The following is a 17,113-nucleotide window of genomic DNA, read 5'->3' as shown; positions in this document are numbered from 1 at the left end:
TCCCCTATAGTATTTGAGTACTGTGCATTTTCACAAATGGCTTCAAAATCCTTTAAACCAAACCGAAAGGAAATAAAATGAAAACCACACATTTCTAGCTGGGCAATGGTGGCTCATGCCTAGCTACTCAGGAGGCTGAGATGTAGGGATTGCAGTTTGGAGCCAACCTCAGGGGAACGTTCATGACATTCTTATTTCCAATAAACTACTCAGAAAAAGCCAGAAGTGGTGCTGTGGCCCAAGGGGCAGAGCACTACCCTTGAGTAAAAAGTAGCTCAGGGTAGTGTCCAGGCCCAGAGTTCTAGCTCCAAGAGGAAATCACTCTCCCCAAACTATTTCTGTTGAGTATGGTTTTTCTAAAAGATGGTCTACAGACTTTCTTTTCCTTTCCTCCATTTCTCCTTTCCTCCTTTCTTTCTCCTCTCTTCCCTTTTCTCCTCTTTCGTCCCCTCCCCTTCCTTCTTTCTTGAGGTGCTGTAGATTAAACCGAGCTCCATGTGCAGCATTTGCTTATTTCTGATGTCTGCTGTGCTCCATCTCTAACATCTTGTGTTCTTGTCCAGCTCTTCTGCAGGTTTGTCCTGTAATATCTGGAAGTTTAGTTCTGTATTTTTTTGTGCTAGCTTTGCCTCTAGCTAGAAGGCTGGAGGAATATTTGCTCTTCAGATCTTTTAAATGAATCTTCTTCTAAATGATCTAGTATACCTGCCTTTGAATTATCTTGAAAATCAAATTTGTTTATCTTCTTTGGTGCTAATTTTTTCAGCTCTGCTTGATTCTCAGTCAGCTAAAAGGAACACTTCAAAGTTGACAATTCAGTGGCATTTAGTTTATTAAATTTATACCGAACACTCAGCACCAGAACATTTCCTTACCTAACAGGAACCTCATATTTATATGGTCACTCTGGATTTCCCCTTAGTCATGGTACACACATATTCATTCATGAATTAATTTTTTTTGTGTGTCATGAGGCTTGAACTCTTCCTAGGCACTGTCAAAAGCTCAAGACTACCACTCTACCCCTGGGCCTGGGCATTGTCCCTAAGTACTTCAGCTCAAGGCTACTGCCCTACCCTTGAGCCAAGCCCCACTTCCCATTTTCTAGAAGTTAATTGGAGATAAGAGACTCAGGTCCTTTTGTGCCCAGGATGGCTTTGAACCTTGATCCTCAGATCTCAGCCTCCTGAGTAGCTAGGATTACAGGCGTGAGCTATGAATTAAAATGTTTTATTGTTATTATAAAGGTGATATACAGAGGGGTTTCAGTTACATAAGTCAGGTGAAGAGTACATTTCTTTCTGAGCAGTGTCATTCTTTCTCTCGTTCTCTCCCAGTTTTTCCATGCTATTCCTACCCACAAGTTGTATAGTTCATTTTCAACATACTGTCTGGTGAGTAGCATTGCTGCATTTGTTTATCCTTTGTCCCTTCATTTCTGTAAACCCCCTTTACCCTCCCAAGTACTTATAAATGAATAACCAGAACAAAAAAGGAAAGAAAACAAAAACAGCAAAGAAGAAAAAAAAAAAAGCCCTCTTTTTCAATTTTCTGGAATTCATTTTGATAAATGTTATTTTGTGTGATCAGATGCACATAGCCACGTACTATTTATGAACTTTTATGATTGGCCTTTTCCGCACTGACATGTTTTCATTCATGTTATACCATGCTTCATACATATATATATATATATATATATTTTTTTTTTTTCTTCTTTCAGTCAGGATTTTATTAGATGGCCTGGACAGGCCTTGATTTGCCTATTAACCAAGGCTGGCCTGGAACTCACAATTCTACCTCAGGCCTCCCAAGTGCTAGGATTTACAGGCATGTGCCATCGTGCCCAGAGCCACTGTTACACTTCTTTTTTTTTTTTTTTTTTTTTATGGTCTATTGCCTGGATGTATTGCACCTGTGAATCCTTCCATCAGTGAACAGGCAGTCAGGAACTATTCATTTATAAATTCATTTTCTTCCTGCCTTGACTTTCTTCTTCTCATGCATGGTTTGCACTGTGTCAGAATTGTGGCCTTCAGCAGCCTGTGAAGGTTTCCAGGGGCCGGCGTGCAGAACCCGTCTTCTCTGGCCTTGCCCTTTCTGGCTCACGTCTGCTCCTCCACAGAGGCCCTTTCTTCAGTCTCCTGGCTGGCTGGGCCCTGCTCTGCCTGGACCATCCTCCACCTTCCTGAGTGTTGGCCCTTCAGCATCTCCTCCACTCCAAGACTTCCCCCAACGTCAGCTGATACCTGAGGATCCTGGTTCCAAGTCTGCCAGACTCTTCTCTCTAGTGAACCACCAGAAAACCAGGAGTGGGGCTGAAGAGCTCAGGGGCATCCACCATGGAGGAACTTCCTCCCTTGCTCTTTTCCTCTCTCCTTTCTCGAAAACACTAGGTAGGTCTTGTTGCTAGAAGGCCTGTTGTACCGATGAGAACACCGAGGCATGGGAATTTAAGTACATTGTACCACATTCTGCACAGACGTGCTTTGGAAGGTGGATCTTTTTGATTTTTTTTTTTTTTCCCAGTCCTGAGGCTTGAACTCAGGGCCTGGGCACCGACGCTGAGCTGCTTTTGCTCAAGACTAGCACTCTACCGCTGGAGGCATAGCACCACTTCCAGCCTTTTCTGTTTCATGTGGTACTGAGGAGTCAAACCCAGGGCTTCATGCATGCTTAGCAAGCACTCTACCACTAAGCTACATTCCCAGCCCAGGGTGGATCTTTTCTTCTTTAAATTTTAACTGAGCAGATTGTGCTGGGGATACCAGGGCAGGCGGTGGGCTCGAAGCCGCAGGAAGTGAAGGTGTTTTCTACAGGGGTGTTGGGGGGGGTAACGACATGATTCATGAGTGGGGGGGTCTCTGAGGGCAGCCTCTGGGAACCAGGCCACTCCACCAGTACTCACATCCTTGTATTGCTCCCTCCTGAGCTGTTCCAGGACGTTCATTTGTGTGATGAACAGAACACTGGCGGAAGTGATTGCGTGTTACTTCCAAGGTGAGAGCCGAGAAGGCACTTAGTGCCCATATCTAAGCCATCGTTAGCTGTTGGGGAAGCCGGTGGCTAGATGATAGGAGCGACAGGGAGTGAACGTGGCTGCAGCTTCTCTGGTCTCTGTTGGTCCTGTGGAAGAACTCAGCCCAAGGTGACAGACAGCTAAATGATCATTTTAAGCGTTAAGGCAGAGACTGTAAAATAATAAAGGTTGGTCCAAGCTCTTAAAAAACAAAAAGAAGAGGAGATCTGAATTAATTGCAAATGTCTGTAGAGAAGAGATCCATGGATCCTTTGGGTTACTGCCTCCTGAACTCTGTGTGCCATGATCTTATGATGTCCCTTTCCTTTGATCCCCACAGGTCAAAATTACCGAAGCCACATCTGAGAACCAACAGAACACAGAGGCATTTTTAAAGAGCAAGGCCAGCAACAACAGCTCGCCCTGCTTCTGCTGGGATGACAAGGTAGGCTGGAGAAGGCTTGATAAGATTGCAGACAGAAGGTGACAGCTTTTCTTGTGGAGGACTCTCTGGCCTCTAGAACAACAAAAAGCAGGGCTGGAGATGTGGTTCAACTGGTGGAGCATCAGTAACGAGCCGTCACATTCATGAAGTTCAGGTCCTACCCTACTGGCACAAAGCAACAACAAAATAGATGTTTTTTCTCTCTAAAAGGGGAATTTATCTTTCCTAATATAGATTAGTCAGAGTTGTTCATTAGAAAATGCTGTAAGGAAAGCAAGGGAGCCTGGAGCTCTCTATCAGCTGTTCCTCTCAGACAGAGCCTTAGATTTAGTCTACTCAACGGTGTGTGTGGCACTGTTGTCCACACAGACTGTTACCACCAGAACTAAATTTTGGAAACAACAACATAACAACAAGAAACCCCCAACCCAACTAATGCACAACATTAACAAAATATCATCCTAAAAAAAAAAAAATTGGGCCTGCTAGTGTGCAGCTGTAATCCCAGCTACTGAGAAATGTGGGAACAGGATCATAAACTAAGCTGTCCCCTGGCAAAAGCATAAAAACCTTTCTGAAAAATAATTCAAGGAAAAAAGGCTGGAGATGTATTTCAAATGGTAAGCCTCAGTGTCTTTCTCCCTCACCCCCAAAATATACATACAAAAGACCAAAATAAAAATGTTTATAAATTCACCTTCTAATGTGGGAAAATTTTGATAAATACGCATACAACTGCGTTCTTCGGTCTTCAAGATGTATAATATCAGGAAAACAAACACATGAGGCTACTTAAAAAAAAAAGTTTGTTACAGTTTTGATAAATCTTGTAATCTACTGTCACCTAGTGACTGAAATGCTCAACTGCATGTAAAGTCTATCCAGTTCATTCCCAGTGTTCGTTGTAATTGAATTGAAAATGGAATGGTCATGGAATGGTCAGGTGTCTACTTTTTTTCTGGGGTCTGAGGGACCTCCCATGACAACAAGCACTACATTGCAAAGCCAGGACAGTCTTAGGCAGAGAAGGACAAAGGGTCATCTTTCAAGGCACTTGTCTACGCACTCAGGACACAGTAAGTTGGATAAGGCTGTGGATCTCATGGAGTGTGTGTTATTGGTGGTAGGGAGACAGGCCATATGTAATAAAGTACTATATTGCTGAGTGTTAAGAAGGTAGGAAAATAGGCTATTATACTAGTAAGTGACATGCCAGGCAGGCACTGGTGGCTCTTATCTGTAATCCTAGTTCAGGAGGCTGAGATCTGAGGATCGTGGTTCAAAGCCAGCCCACGCTGGTGGCTCATGTATGTAATCCTGGCTACTCAAGCAACTGAGATCTGAGATTTGCAGTTCAAAGCCAGTCCAAACAAAAAAGCCTGAGAGACTCTTCCATCCAGTGAACCACCAAAAAGCCAGAATTAGAGCTATGGCTCAAGTAGTAGATCAGTAGCCTTGAGTAAAAAAAGCTAAGGGACAGAGCCCAGGCTTTAAATTCAAGCCCTAGTATGGTATTGAAAAGAAAAGTAAAGTAAATCGAGATGAGAAATATATAATAGTAGGTGGATTACACGATCACTTGGTAGTAAACTCTGGCCTTCTAGGAATTATGAAAGAAGCACAAATGCTGTATGATTCATATGGTTTTGGAATAGAGGGCCCCAAGTGAAAAGAATTTCCTCTGGTATTATACAGCATGACTTACTCATCTAAGAACGGGTTTGATTCAGTTTGTCTGTTTATGGTATCCTATACCTTGATCACCTTTCATCCTTCTTTCCCCTTCTGTGTCAACCCTGCCCATCCCCTCATGGTACCTGGCTCCATTTTTTTTATCCCATCCCCCGACCTGGCTCCATTTTTACATAAGTACATTGAATATTCTAATTGTATCCAGCCACCCTTCCTCTTTTCTTGGATCTGCTTTCCTTCCCTTAGCACCTGCTTCCCCTTAGACAAAACATGTTTCAGTTTTCTTGTTTGTTTAACTCTGACTTAATTGCTCAAAATAGTTATACCCTTGGAATTTATCCCTGTAAATACCATGTTACCCTATATATTTTCATATATGTTTATAATTTGTGCTTAATTTCCACATATGAGATAAAACATGTATGCTTTGTCTTTCTGAGTCTGACTTAGTCCACTTAATACAGCTTTACTCAGGTCCATCCATTTTTCTAAAGTGACATTATTTTTCTTGACAGATGAATCAGATTTTATTATAAGTGTGATTTTTTTTCCTTCTAGCACCACTGGTCCACTGTATGGTATCTGGGCTGTTTCTGCATGTTGGTTCTGTTAGATAGGCATACAAGTACCTTTGTTGTCTCCTGCTTTGTAACCTTTGGGATAAATGTCCAGCAGCGCTAGCTATCACTGGGTCATAGGAACATAGTTCTATGTTCAGTTTTTTTTTTTTGAAGCATCTCCACAGTGACTTCCATAGTGTGTACTAGATTACATTCCCACCAACAGTGTGTTAGGGTTGTGTTAAGGTTCTTTTTTGTTTTTTTTTTTTAAATCAAGGAAGTCCTTTATTCAATGACAAATGTCCTTACAAGAGACACACTGAGGAAAGGTACATCCAAGAGAAGGCTCAAGTCCGAAAGGCTCTAGCATAATGTAGGCAATATGAAAAAAGGAGGATGGAAGTCTTCTAAATCTGGATTTATAGTATATAGTTCCTTTTTTTTCACATCATCCTCAGCATTTCTTATGGACGATTAGTTGTAGTGGGGTGGGCTGGAATCTCAATGTTGATTTGATTTGCATTTATTTTATGATCAACGATGTTGAGCTTTCCTTCATGTGCCTTTTGATCAGTTTTACTTCTTCCTTGATTTTTGGAAGGATTTGTTTTTTTGTGAGCTCCTTGTCTATTCTGGTTTAATAACTTTCTCAGAGGTATCAGCTACACGATCTTCTCACATTGTGTAGGCTGCTGTGTTCTTAGCTTAGTCATGCTGTCCTTCCTGTGCGCATGGACTTCTGACAGGGTCGCTGATCCGCACACTTCTATATGCCATCCTCAGTGAAAAATAGATGAAAGGCAGAAGGAAGAGATGGGAATTCACCCTCCCTCTTCCTCTTGCCCCTCCTCCTTTAGTCACAAAGGTCATATTATGGTGCTTCAGCCTATCAAGTGTTGGGATTAATTGAAGGTGTATATCACTAATCACAGGTATAGATCTTGATTTATATGGTACTAGATATCTAGCTATATATAAATATTTAGTTATAAATGAAACAATAGGAGAGAAAGAATATCTTTAGTTACAGCACAAAGATAATTTTGGCCATCAACATGAGATCCAGGGAAATCTACAATGCCATGCCTCCTTATATTAATTGATCAGAAGAGATTCATTTTCAACTCTGAAGCTCTTTAATTTTCTATTTTGTTTGTCTTTTAAGTTCTATTTTCTGTGTTCTGCAAATAATTGCAATCATTATATTAAAATACCTTTAAGGGGTCAGGAATTTGGCCTAGTGGAAGAGTGCTTGCCTAGCATGCACGAAGACCCATGTTTGATTCCTCGGTACCACATACATAGAAAAAAAAAGCTGAAAATGGTGCTGAGATTTAAGTGGTAGAGCTCTAGCCTTGAGAAAGTCCAAAATCCACTGGACTGGCAAAAAAACAAAACAAAACAAACCTTTTAAATATAAGGTTGTTCCAAAATAAGAAAGGGATTCTTTATATAGTAATTTTTACATCTAAGCATTACTTTCCAGTAATTTTCACCTAAGTCCATATTTCTTAGGAAAATTACATCAGTTTATACATTAGCTGAAAATACCTGTAGTTACTGCTTCTGCTCAGTAGATGGCACCAGATACCTCTGAGCAATTAGTCCATTTTTAAACATAAAAAAGGTGACTGGAGTTTGTCAGTTTGATAGCATCTTACTCATTTCTTTTGTTCAATTGTCAGTAATTTGTGTGTGTGTGTGTGTGTGTGTGTGTGTGTGTGTGTGCACATACCAGTGTGCCAGTTCTGAGGTTTGAATTGAGGTCTTGTACATTTCCCCTAAGCTTTTGTGCTCAAGGGCTAGTGCTTTGCTGCTTTGACACATTAGTTTACTGGGTATGAGTTTCACAGAGTTTCCTGCCCGGATTGGCTTTGAACTAATTGTGTGTGTGTGTGTGTGTGTGTGTGTGTGTGTGTGTGTGTGTGTAATAAAATTCCTTGCTGTAAATAGTTAGGTTTTTATGACTCACTTTAAATGATCTTAAAATTTGCATGAGGAATCTCATCTTTTTTTTCTTTTCCTTTTTTTCTTTTTTTTCTGGTCCTGGGCTTGAACTCTGGGCTTAGGTACTGTTTAAGGCTAGAGCTCTACCATTTGAGCTACAGTGCCACTTCTGGTAGTTTACTGAAGATAAGAATCTCATGGACTTTCCTGCCCTGGTTGGTTTTGGAATGCAATCCTCAGATCTCAGCCCCCTGAGTATGGAGGATTATAGGTGTGAGCCAGCAGCAGCTGCAAGAATCCCATCTTATGTAGGACGAAAGAAGATGTGGCAGGAAAGCCTGCTTTGATGCTGTCTGTCCCCTAGCAATAGCGTGGCTTTGGTTAGAAAGTGGGGATGCTCGGTTCTACTGACAGAACGCTAACGGAAGTGCTCACAGGGATCAACATGCACTGTGTTTTCACTAACTGCTCTGTGTAATGGCAACTCCTTTATACAACTACTGAAAGGCAATAAATAATAAAATAAAAGGAATACTAACAGAGACCCCAGGGAACTGAGTACACACAAGATTCTTTCAACGCCAGAGAAGATTTGATATTTGAAAATATGAATGCTGCTTGTGTCAACTAATTCCTCATTTCAGCTAACAAATATTCTCTGTGCCTGTTTTGAGACTATGAAAGGCAATTTCTTACATAGGGGTAAGATAATTTCTTCTTCAGGAAGTATTTACAGTGAGAGAAGAAGATTAAGGAACAATGAGATGCTTGTAATACAACATGAGGGGAAGAATGCAGGGTAAAAGTGCTTTCCTAGAGAGTGGAATTACTTCCAGGAAGAAAGCCTACCCACTGGGAGGAGTCTCTCTCTCTCTGTGTGTGCTTTTATGCTCAAGGCTGGTTCTCTACCATTTGAGCCACAATTCCACTTCTGGTTGTTTTTTTTTCTTCGTAGTTAAGTAGATATGAGAGTCTCTTTCCTGTCTAGGCTGGCTTTGAATCATGACCCTCAGATTTTAGCTTCCCTAAGTGGTTAGGATTAAAGTTTTGAGCCATGGGTGCCTGGCTGTGTGCTTTATATACTCAGAGCAGTAACTTGCTATCCAATGTCTTAAGATAGGTATTGCTGACATTTTTGTCTTTTTAAAATCTGTTTAAAGGATAGGGGTAACTCATAGATTGGATAAAGAGTATATGATTAAAAGTATATTGCTAAAGTCTTTGAAGTATTACAACTTAGTGGTCAATTTTCTTTTTTTTTTTTGCCAGTCCTGGGCTTGAGCTCAGGGCCTGAGCACTGTCCTTGGACTTTCTCAAGGCTACCACTTGAGCCTCAGCACCACTTCCGGCTTTTTCTATGTATGTGGTACCGAGGAATCGAACCTGGGTCTTCATGCATGCTAGGCAAGCACTTTAACCACTAGGCCAAACTCCCGGCCCCATCTTTTTCTTTTTTTAAAGGAGAAATGAAAGGCAAATGCTTTTATTTGCAAATATGTAATACATTTATAAGATGTTCGTTGATAAAAATTGACAATGAAGTTCACATCCCCTTGTATTTATCAGGTCTGAGAATCTTAGCTGACTTAGACTTTCTATGACAAAATGTTCAGAAATAAAAGACTACACATTTTTAAAAATGAACTATAAAAATAAGACATAAAAATGAATTATAATACTGTGCATAATTCCACTTACTATTGGCTCTGGAATTGCAACTCTTTAAAATAGCAAAGGATGGTCTCTTGGATGATAAAAGACTCACTGAAAAGATGTGTTTTGGCTTTTCTACCAGCGTCTGACTGTGGTGGCATTAGTGAGCCCAAAAGAGAACAAGAATATATCCAGGAGAACCAAACAAGCACAAAGACCAAAATGGATACATACATTCATTAAGTGAACTATCATTCAGGTTGTTTAGGTTTTGAATATTTATCGTCATATTTATTTTTCATATATAATTAGGTACATGCCCCATGTGTATGTGTGTGTGTGTGCACATGTGTGTGTATCTGTGTATATACCTTGCTATATAAATGTAATTATTTTTAAATTCCGGTATTCAAATTATTCATACTTCAAGCATATCATAGTTATATGTGGCTACTTGCTACTACCTTGGATGGCAAACTATTTCTTCTTTTTTTTTGCTAGTAAGAGAATTTTATTATATAGAAAGTGGTATATTATTTTTATAAAAGACATTATACAATAGCAACACATCAGATGTCTGGTTAACACATAATGAAGAAGACAAATCAATATCTCAAATAGATATCCATTGTCTGGCTAATCATTAACTGAAATGACTACCTAGCATATCTAGTATTAAAAAAAATTAGGATTTTCTTTGGCTGGGGAAGTGAGGGGCTGTGAGTTGCAGCCCCGGGGACCCAGAGGGACAGGATCTGACCTTCACTTCTAATTGGGGAGGGGGCCGAGACCAAAGGTCACCCCTCCCACCCCCAGCGTGAGGTGCCACCCATTGGAAGAATTAACATCGTGAAAAGGGTAATTTTTTTTTTTTTTGTGGGTCATGGGATTTGCACTGTCCTTGAGCTCTTCAGCTCAAGGCTACCACTCTACCCCTGGGACTGAGTTCTTCAGCTCAAGGCTACTGCCCTACCCTTGAGCCAAGCCCCACTTCCTATTTTCTAGAGGTTAATTGGAGATAAGAGTCTCAGCCCTTTTCCTTTTCCGAGTTGTGCCCTGGCTGGCTTAGAACCTTGATCCTCAGATCTCAACCTCCTGAGTAGCTAGGATTACAGACCCTAAGCCACCACACCCAGCTTAGTGTTCCAATTTTCTGTATGGCATTTTACTAAAATATTTAACTTCAGGGATTTACAGAAATATATCTCAGCTGCTGTGAGACGCACATTGATTTTTCTATTTGTTCAAAGGGAGTAGTGAATCTCTCTTAGGCAGCTCTATTTTCTGAACACAGAGCAGTGTGAACAAAATGTATGTATTTATTAGGAGCGAGGCAATTTCAATTTTACTCCTCAAATAACATCCAGTGGTTGATACAATCCTCTTCTGTAATTATTTAATTAATCCCTTAGCAAACAAATATGTGATAGATTCTAATCTTTATTATTTAAATGATGCCTGTCATCTCTACTTACCTAACATATAGGGAAAGGAAACTAAAAGATGTTTTCCTAGAACTTCAGAGAATTTTTTTTAACACTCTTACATCGATGGAAAAACTTATCAAAGATTAGTGAGGCTAGAGTCAGTGACAAAGGTATACATTCAACCTATTTATAGAGCAGCTACTATATATTCCATATGCTCTTTGGCACCTTTGTGATTACTTGTGGCCACAAGTAACAAGAGCACCAATAGTGAACCAGTATCCAGTTCTCTCTGTGAGGGTCCAGGGCAGTGTGCTTTTATTCATAGAAACGGAGGGTGAATGTACCAAGTTACATGCTGCCAGCACTCTTTGACAAGTGATACGCTATGGAAAAGGTGAGCTATGGGAAGGAGGATCACAGGAGTGAGACATGTTTCATGGTATTAAACACTGTGAGAGCAGCCGCCTGAATGGAGAGAGCAATCTTTCCACACACTTGAAGATGAGGTCATGACCGCATGTTCCAAGGAGCGGAGCTCCATGGAGAGCATTTCTCAAGTGTTTATGGGGAGAACATCAGACAGATTAGTGTGAGCAGGGGCGGGGGAGGGCAGCAAGGGGGTGAGGAATGAAATGAGTTTGGGAAATGGAACAAAGCAGACGGATCACACAGGGACTTCCTTCCTAGCTTGGAAAAATAATAAATTTAACTTCTGTGAACTGGCTTTCACTGTTCACACTATTTTCTACTTTTAATTTGCAATAACAAGTACATAGGCTCAATGGTTTCCCTCATTTGTAATAATTAGTACACATCTAGTGATAATACCAGAGAGTTCACTTGGACAGACTTATAACAGCTGTGCCAGCCTATGAAGCAGAGAACAGTATGCTTAGCAAGCACTGCTATGAAGAATAAAAGGTTTATAAATGCCCCCTGATACATCCAGTGAAGTTGTGCCTAAGCAGCTGCATTTCTGGGCAAGCTCTGGGGAGGCGAAAAGGAAGTAAGTGTCAAAAATTTTGAATGGTGGTTAGAATCTGATCAAGTAGGATATATGGGACATCTTCCATTCCTAAAGTCATTGTCAACATACACTTTATTTTATCTTAGCCTGTCTTAGGCTCACCTTCAGCCTACATCACGGAGAGATTTCATACCTGCTCTGGCAGCCTGGGGTTTGGCTTGCTGAGCACATGGGGTCACGCATGGGGAGCACTGTCTGCTACTGCACTTACACAAAGAATGTTGTCAAGTGGTGCTGGATGGTTATGTTAGGGAGGAAGCTTATGGATAGAATGGTCAAGATAGATTGTCTATGGGAGGAAGAGGAAAGTGAGCTGCTTAATTTCCTTCTTGATACACAACTGGATCAGCAGACCAGGGTTGGAAACCAGTGAGACTTCCAAGGTACTTATCTGTTGTGTTCTGATGAATTATTCACAAATGCCGTAGGGCTGTGTTGATAGCGCTGGGCAAAACCGAAAACAAACAGTAGAAAACAGAATGCTTTCCTGTTTCTTGGATAGAAATTACTCTTTTGAAAAAGGCAATGCCCTGTAGGGCTACAGGACAATTGATAAGACAGGGAGATGACTTTGAATCAAATAGAAAATGTCAGATATGACTCTATGCAATCTAGAACAAATGATTATTTTTTTCCTTTGGAAGTTTTCTTGTGTTTCTGTGTCTCTGACATTCTGTTTACTTTTGTACTAAAAATTATATGCCCAAGGAGAATAAGAAGTGTACCTATCAAAAAGAATAAAAAAAAGAAATTTAGTGTAAAGTATTCTCTCTCTTTCTTTCATTTTTGTTGTTTGTGTGGTTGAACTTTGGGCCTGGATACTATCCCTGAGCTCTTTAGTTCAAGGCTACCACCCTACCCATTGAGCAACAGTGCCACTTCTGGTTTTCTGGTGATTAATTGGAGATTAATTAGAGATTAATTGGAGATGCCCAGGCTGGCTCTTAACCGTGATCCTCAGATCTCAGCCTCCTGAGTAGCTAGGATTACAGGCATGAGCCACCAGCACCTGGCAAGTATTGTTTTATTCTTAACACTCATACTACAGATTTTTTTGTTGCTGTTGTTTAATTCTGAATTATCTATGAGTCCCATAGTTAGCATAGCTATGAAAGACTTCACCATTCTGTTTCAGTAGAATGTTAGAAAATGTTTTTCTTTATAGACATTTGTCTCTGAGCATGACTGTAGGATCACTAAAATAAAGTCAGATATGAATACTTCATAAATATAAAGGAGACATATTAAGAATTACCATGGATAAAAATGACAATAGGCATAAACATACAATAACCTTCAAAATTTGTCTTATCAATTGTTTGTATGGATCATAGAGACCCAAGGTAATAAAGACCATAAAGACCCAAGATAAACAAGGAAGAATGTAGAGCCATTAAGAATGTTGAAAGAAATCCAGATATGGTGGTGTATGATTGTAATCCTGGCATGTGAAAGGCAGATTCAGGAGGACTCAGCGTTCAAGGCTAACCTGGGATATATAGGAAGACTTTGTCTCATTAAAAAATGTTATTGTAAGAAAGGAAAAAGGTCAGAGAGATGAATTCAATAGTACAACAGGTTTTATTTCCAGGAAATCCCGGGAAGGACAGCTGAGCCCCTTCAGCTCCCTGAGGAGGAACTAGCCCCCTTACACCTGGGGTCCCTCTAAGCATTGGTCAGGGGGACAAATGGAAGCAGGTGAGATGGAGGTGAGGTAGGAGAGCAGTGTTGTTGACTGGGGAGTTTCAAGGTCTCAGCAGCATCTGTGTTCATCAGCCATACCAGCAGCCCAAGTGGCCTTGTTCCGAGTCTCTTCCAGAGCCACTGGGTGCATTGTTCAGGGGGGAGATGATTTATTGGGTCCACAGCAAGGACAGTTCTAAGATATGGCTGTCAGAGGGGAAGGTGAGTGCATTTTCCTTCTATGTTAAAAGATAAAGACTCACATGGATCAATGTTCCTTAGAGCTGTCATAAAAGGTGGTTAGATTTCTTTATTTCTCTCTTGTGACTTTGAAATTCATTAACACATAGATAGATATTTAGATATCATACCAAGCTCTTTAGGGATTTTTCTCACTATTAAGAAAATCTTTTAGTGGGGCGCAGTGGCTCACGCCTGTAATCCTAGCTACTCAGGAGGCTGAGATATGAGGATCTTGGTCCAAAGCCAGCCTGAGCACTAAACTGCATGAGACTCTTATCTCCAGTTAACCACCAGAAAACCAGAAGTGGTGATGTGGCTCAAGGAGTAGGGCAGTAACCTTGAGCTGAAGAGCTCAGGGTCAGCACCCAGGCCCAGAGTTCAAGCCCCATGACTGACAAAAAAAAAAAAAAGAAAGGAAGAAAATCTTTTTTTTAACGTTTTCTAATTTATTAGCTGGCAAAGATTTTTTTCTCCTACTCTGTCTAGTTAACTGTATTTCTTGCTGTAGCACAATTTATTAAAAAATTAAATATATGTGTTATTTTCAGGAGAGAAATTAATTGAATGGAGAGGGAGGGCCACAAGATGTGACCTTTGAGATGAATTAAACTATTACTATCTAACTTACACATTAAATGTGATTTTGCTAACCATAGGCATTAATTCTATGTGAGCAGCTGTAATTAGATACACTGGAGGAAAAGTGTTACCCATTATAGCATAACTGATCTTTATCACAGCTACTCAATTGCTATGCTAGGCTTAATTAAAAAACAACATTGGCCAGGCACAGGTGGCTCATACACTCACGCCTGTAATCCTAACTACTCAGAAGGCTGAGATCTGAGGATCGTGGTTCAAAACCAACCTTAAAAAGAGAGTCTGTGAGACTTTTACCTCCAGTTAACCACCAGGGAAGTGGAAGTGTGGCACAAAAGCTGAGGAGCCGCTCCCAGACCCTGAGCTCCAGTCCCATGACTGACAAAGTCAGCAAGTCCATTGATATTGTTTTATTTCTTAACTTGTGGGACTGGACCGGCCAAATATAAATGTTGTCCTCAGTGTACTGTGTTATCTCTCATCTCTTTTGCTGTCCCTTGGTGATCTCATATTGTTACAGTATTTTACCTTGTTATCTGATATATTGTATATATGCTTATTTGGTTATTTGAAATAGGATAGGGAAGGGGGGAAAACAAGATGAAGGTTGGGGGTGTGGGGAGGGAAATGGAGACCAAGACATGAAAAAGGTTATCAATGTTTGTGAAGTAATGCACCTTCTATCTGGTGAATATAATGTAACCCTTCTATATTTACAATAAAAATACATGAAAAAAAGCTACTATATAATATAACTTAGAAAAGCAGCCTAACTTTAGAAAAGGTCATTAATAGTTGTCCCAAGAAATAAGAAGGGGGCTGGGAGTTTGGCCTAGTGGACGAGCTCTTGCCTAGCATGCACGAAGACCTGGGTTCGATTCCTTGGTACCAAACACATAGAAAAAAGCTAGAAGTGGTGCTGTGGGTCAAGTGGTAGAGCACTAGCTTTTTGAAAACCCAAGGAGAGTGCTTAGGCCCTGAACCCAAGCTCAGGACTGGCAAAAAACAAAAGAAAGAAAGAAATAACGATTCAAGATCATTCTGTTTATAGCAGAATAATTCTGTTTAATGTGCCTTCAATAAAACCCAGTTAAAATAGTTATTAAATCATCATTGAAAGGAGAAAACAAATCATAAAAACCCAAATCCTGACAGAGTTGTATGACAATTTGTAAGAGATCAACTATCCCTTCACACTCCCTTTGTGGAGCTACTGAATCCTAGAATCCTTTGCCATCTTTCCTTTGCCTGGTGTCCTCTTCCTGGGGCCATGAGTTAATAATATTCCATCATGACTTTCCCCTCCTAACCACAGTAGATTGTAATCAGTACAGTTAATTACATATATCCAGCTGTTCTACAAGTTTACTCTGAGGCTGTGATCAACAATTGTATATGTACACACACACACACACACACACACACATTTTATATAAAGAGGGACATAGGCACTCACAGTATTGCTGTTTTACTCCCCTAATAGCATCCTCTTTGGGAAAACCCCCTTTTTTTGGTGGGTCATGGAGCTTAAATTTGGCCAGGACACTGTCCCTGAACTCTTCAGCTCAAGGCTACCACCCTATCCCTGGGCCTGGACATTGTCCCAGAGCTCTTCAGCTCAAGGCTACCGCCCTACCCTTGAGCCAAACCCCACTTCCTGTTTTCTAGAGGTTAATTGGAGATAAGAGTCTCAGGTGCCTTTGTGCCCAGGCTGGCTTTGAACCTTGATCCTCAGATCTCAGCCTCCTGAATAGCTAAGATTACAGGTGTGAGCCATTGTGCCTGGCTAAGTACCACATTCTTTTGGTTCTACTCATCTGTTGTAGGACATGTGAGCAGTTTCCATATCTTGACTTTTGTGAACAGTGCAGCAACATGGGTGTGAAAGTGTCTTTATGGTATCTTGGCTTTGATGTTCTGGGTAGATTCCCAGGAGTGGTATGGCTAGGGCATAGGGAAGATCTATGTTCAGATCTTGAGGAATCTCCAGACTGCTGTCCAGAATGGTTATACTAGTTTACATTCTTGTCAGTGCCATAATATTCCTGCCAACATTTGTTGTTCGAATTTACAATGTTGATCATTCTAACTGGTATTTTAGTATTTTACTTAGTTATTTATTTTTTATTTTATTGGGCATGGAGCTTGAACTCTGGGCCTGGGCACTGCCCCTGAGCTCTTCAGCTCAAGGCTACCACCCTACCCTCGAGCCACAGCACCACTTCTGGTTTTCTGGTGGTTAATTACAGATAAAATTCTCACAAAGTTTAGTGTCTGGGCTGGCTTTGAACTTTCATCCTCAGATCTCAGCCTCCTGAGTAATAGGATTACAGGTGTGAGCCACCACACCTGGCTTATTTCGAGGTTTTGATTTTCATTTCTTTAATGACCAGGGATAATGAGCATTTCCTCGTGTGTTTGTTTACTATTCTTACCTCTTCTTCTGAGAAGTCTCTTCTTAGCTCCCCTGCCCATTTAGTTATTTGTTTATTAGCTTTTAGAGGAGTTTGTTGACAAGATCCAAGAAGAAACACTTCTGAGTTCTATGTTTTAAAGAACATCTGTACAATCACTGAACTTCATTAAAACACTACAACAAGAAGTTTATCCCCCCCACCCCCAAAAAAGAAGTTTATCCCTTAGTGCACTATATAAATGAAACTTGACACAACAAGAAAAGGAAAACTTGAGTGTTTGTTCTGGCTCCATGCAGGAGGTGGACTTCCTGCTCAGTATCAGATGGAAAACCCAGGATTGCAAAGCTGTGGGAACGAGTGGAAGCCTGGAATAATTAGATGTGGGAAAGAAATTACC

Source organism: Megascapheus bottae, chromosome 19, assembly GCF_031878675.1.
Source record: "Megascapheus bottae isolate mThoBot1 chromosome 19, mThoBot2.hap1, whole genome shotgun sequence".
Classification (NCBI taxonomy): Eukaryota; Metazoa; Chordata; class Mammalia; order Rodentia; family Geomyidae; genus Megascapheus; species Megascapheus bottae.
The sequence above is the reverse complement of the archived record's forward strand: the minus strand, read 5'-3'. Positions refer to the sequence as shown.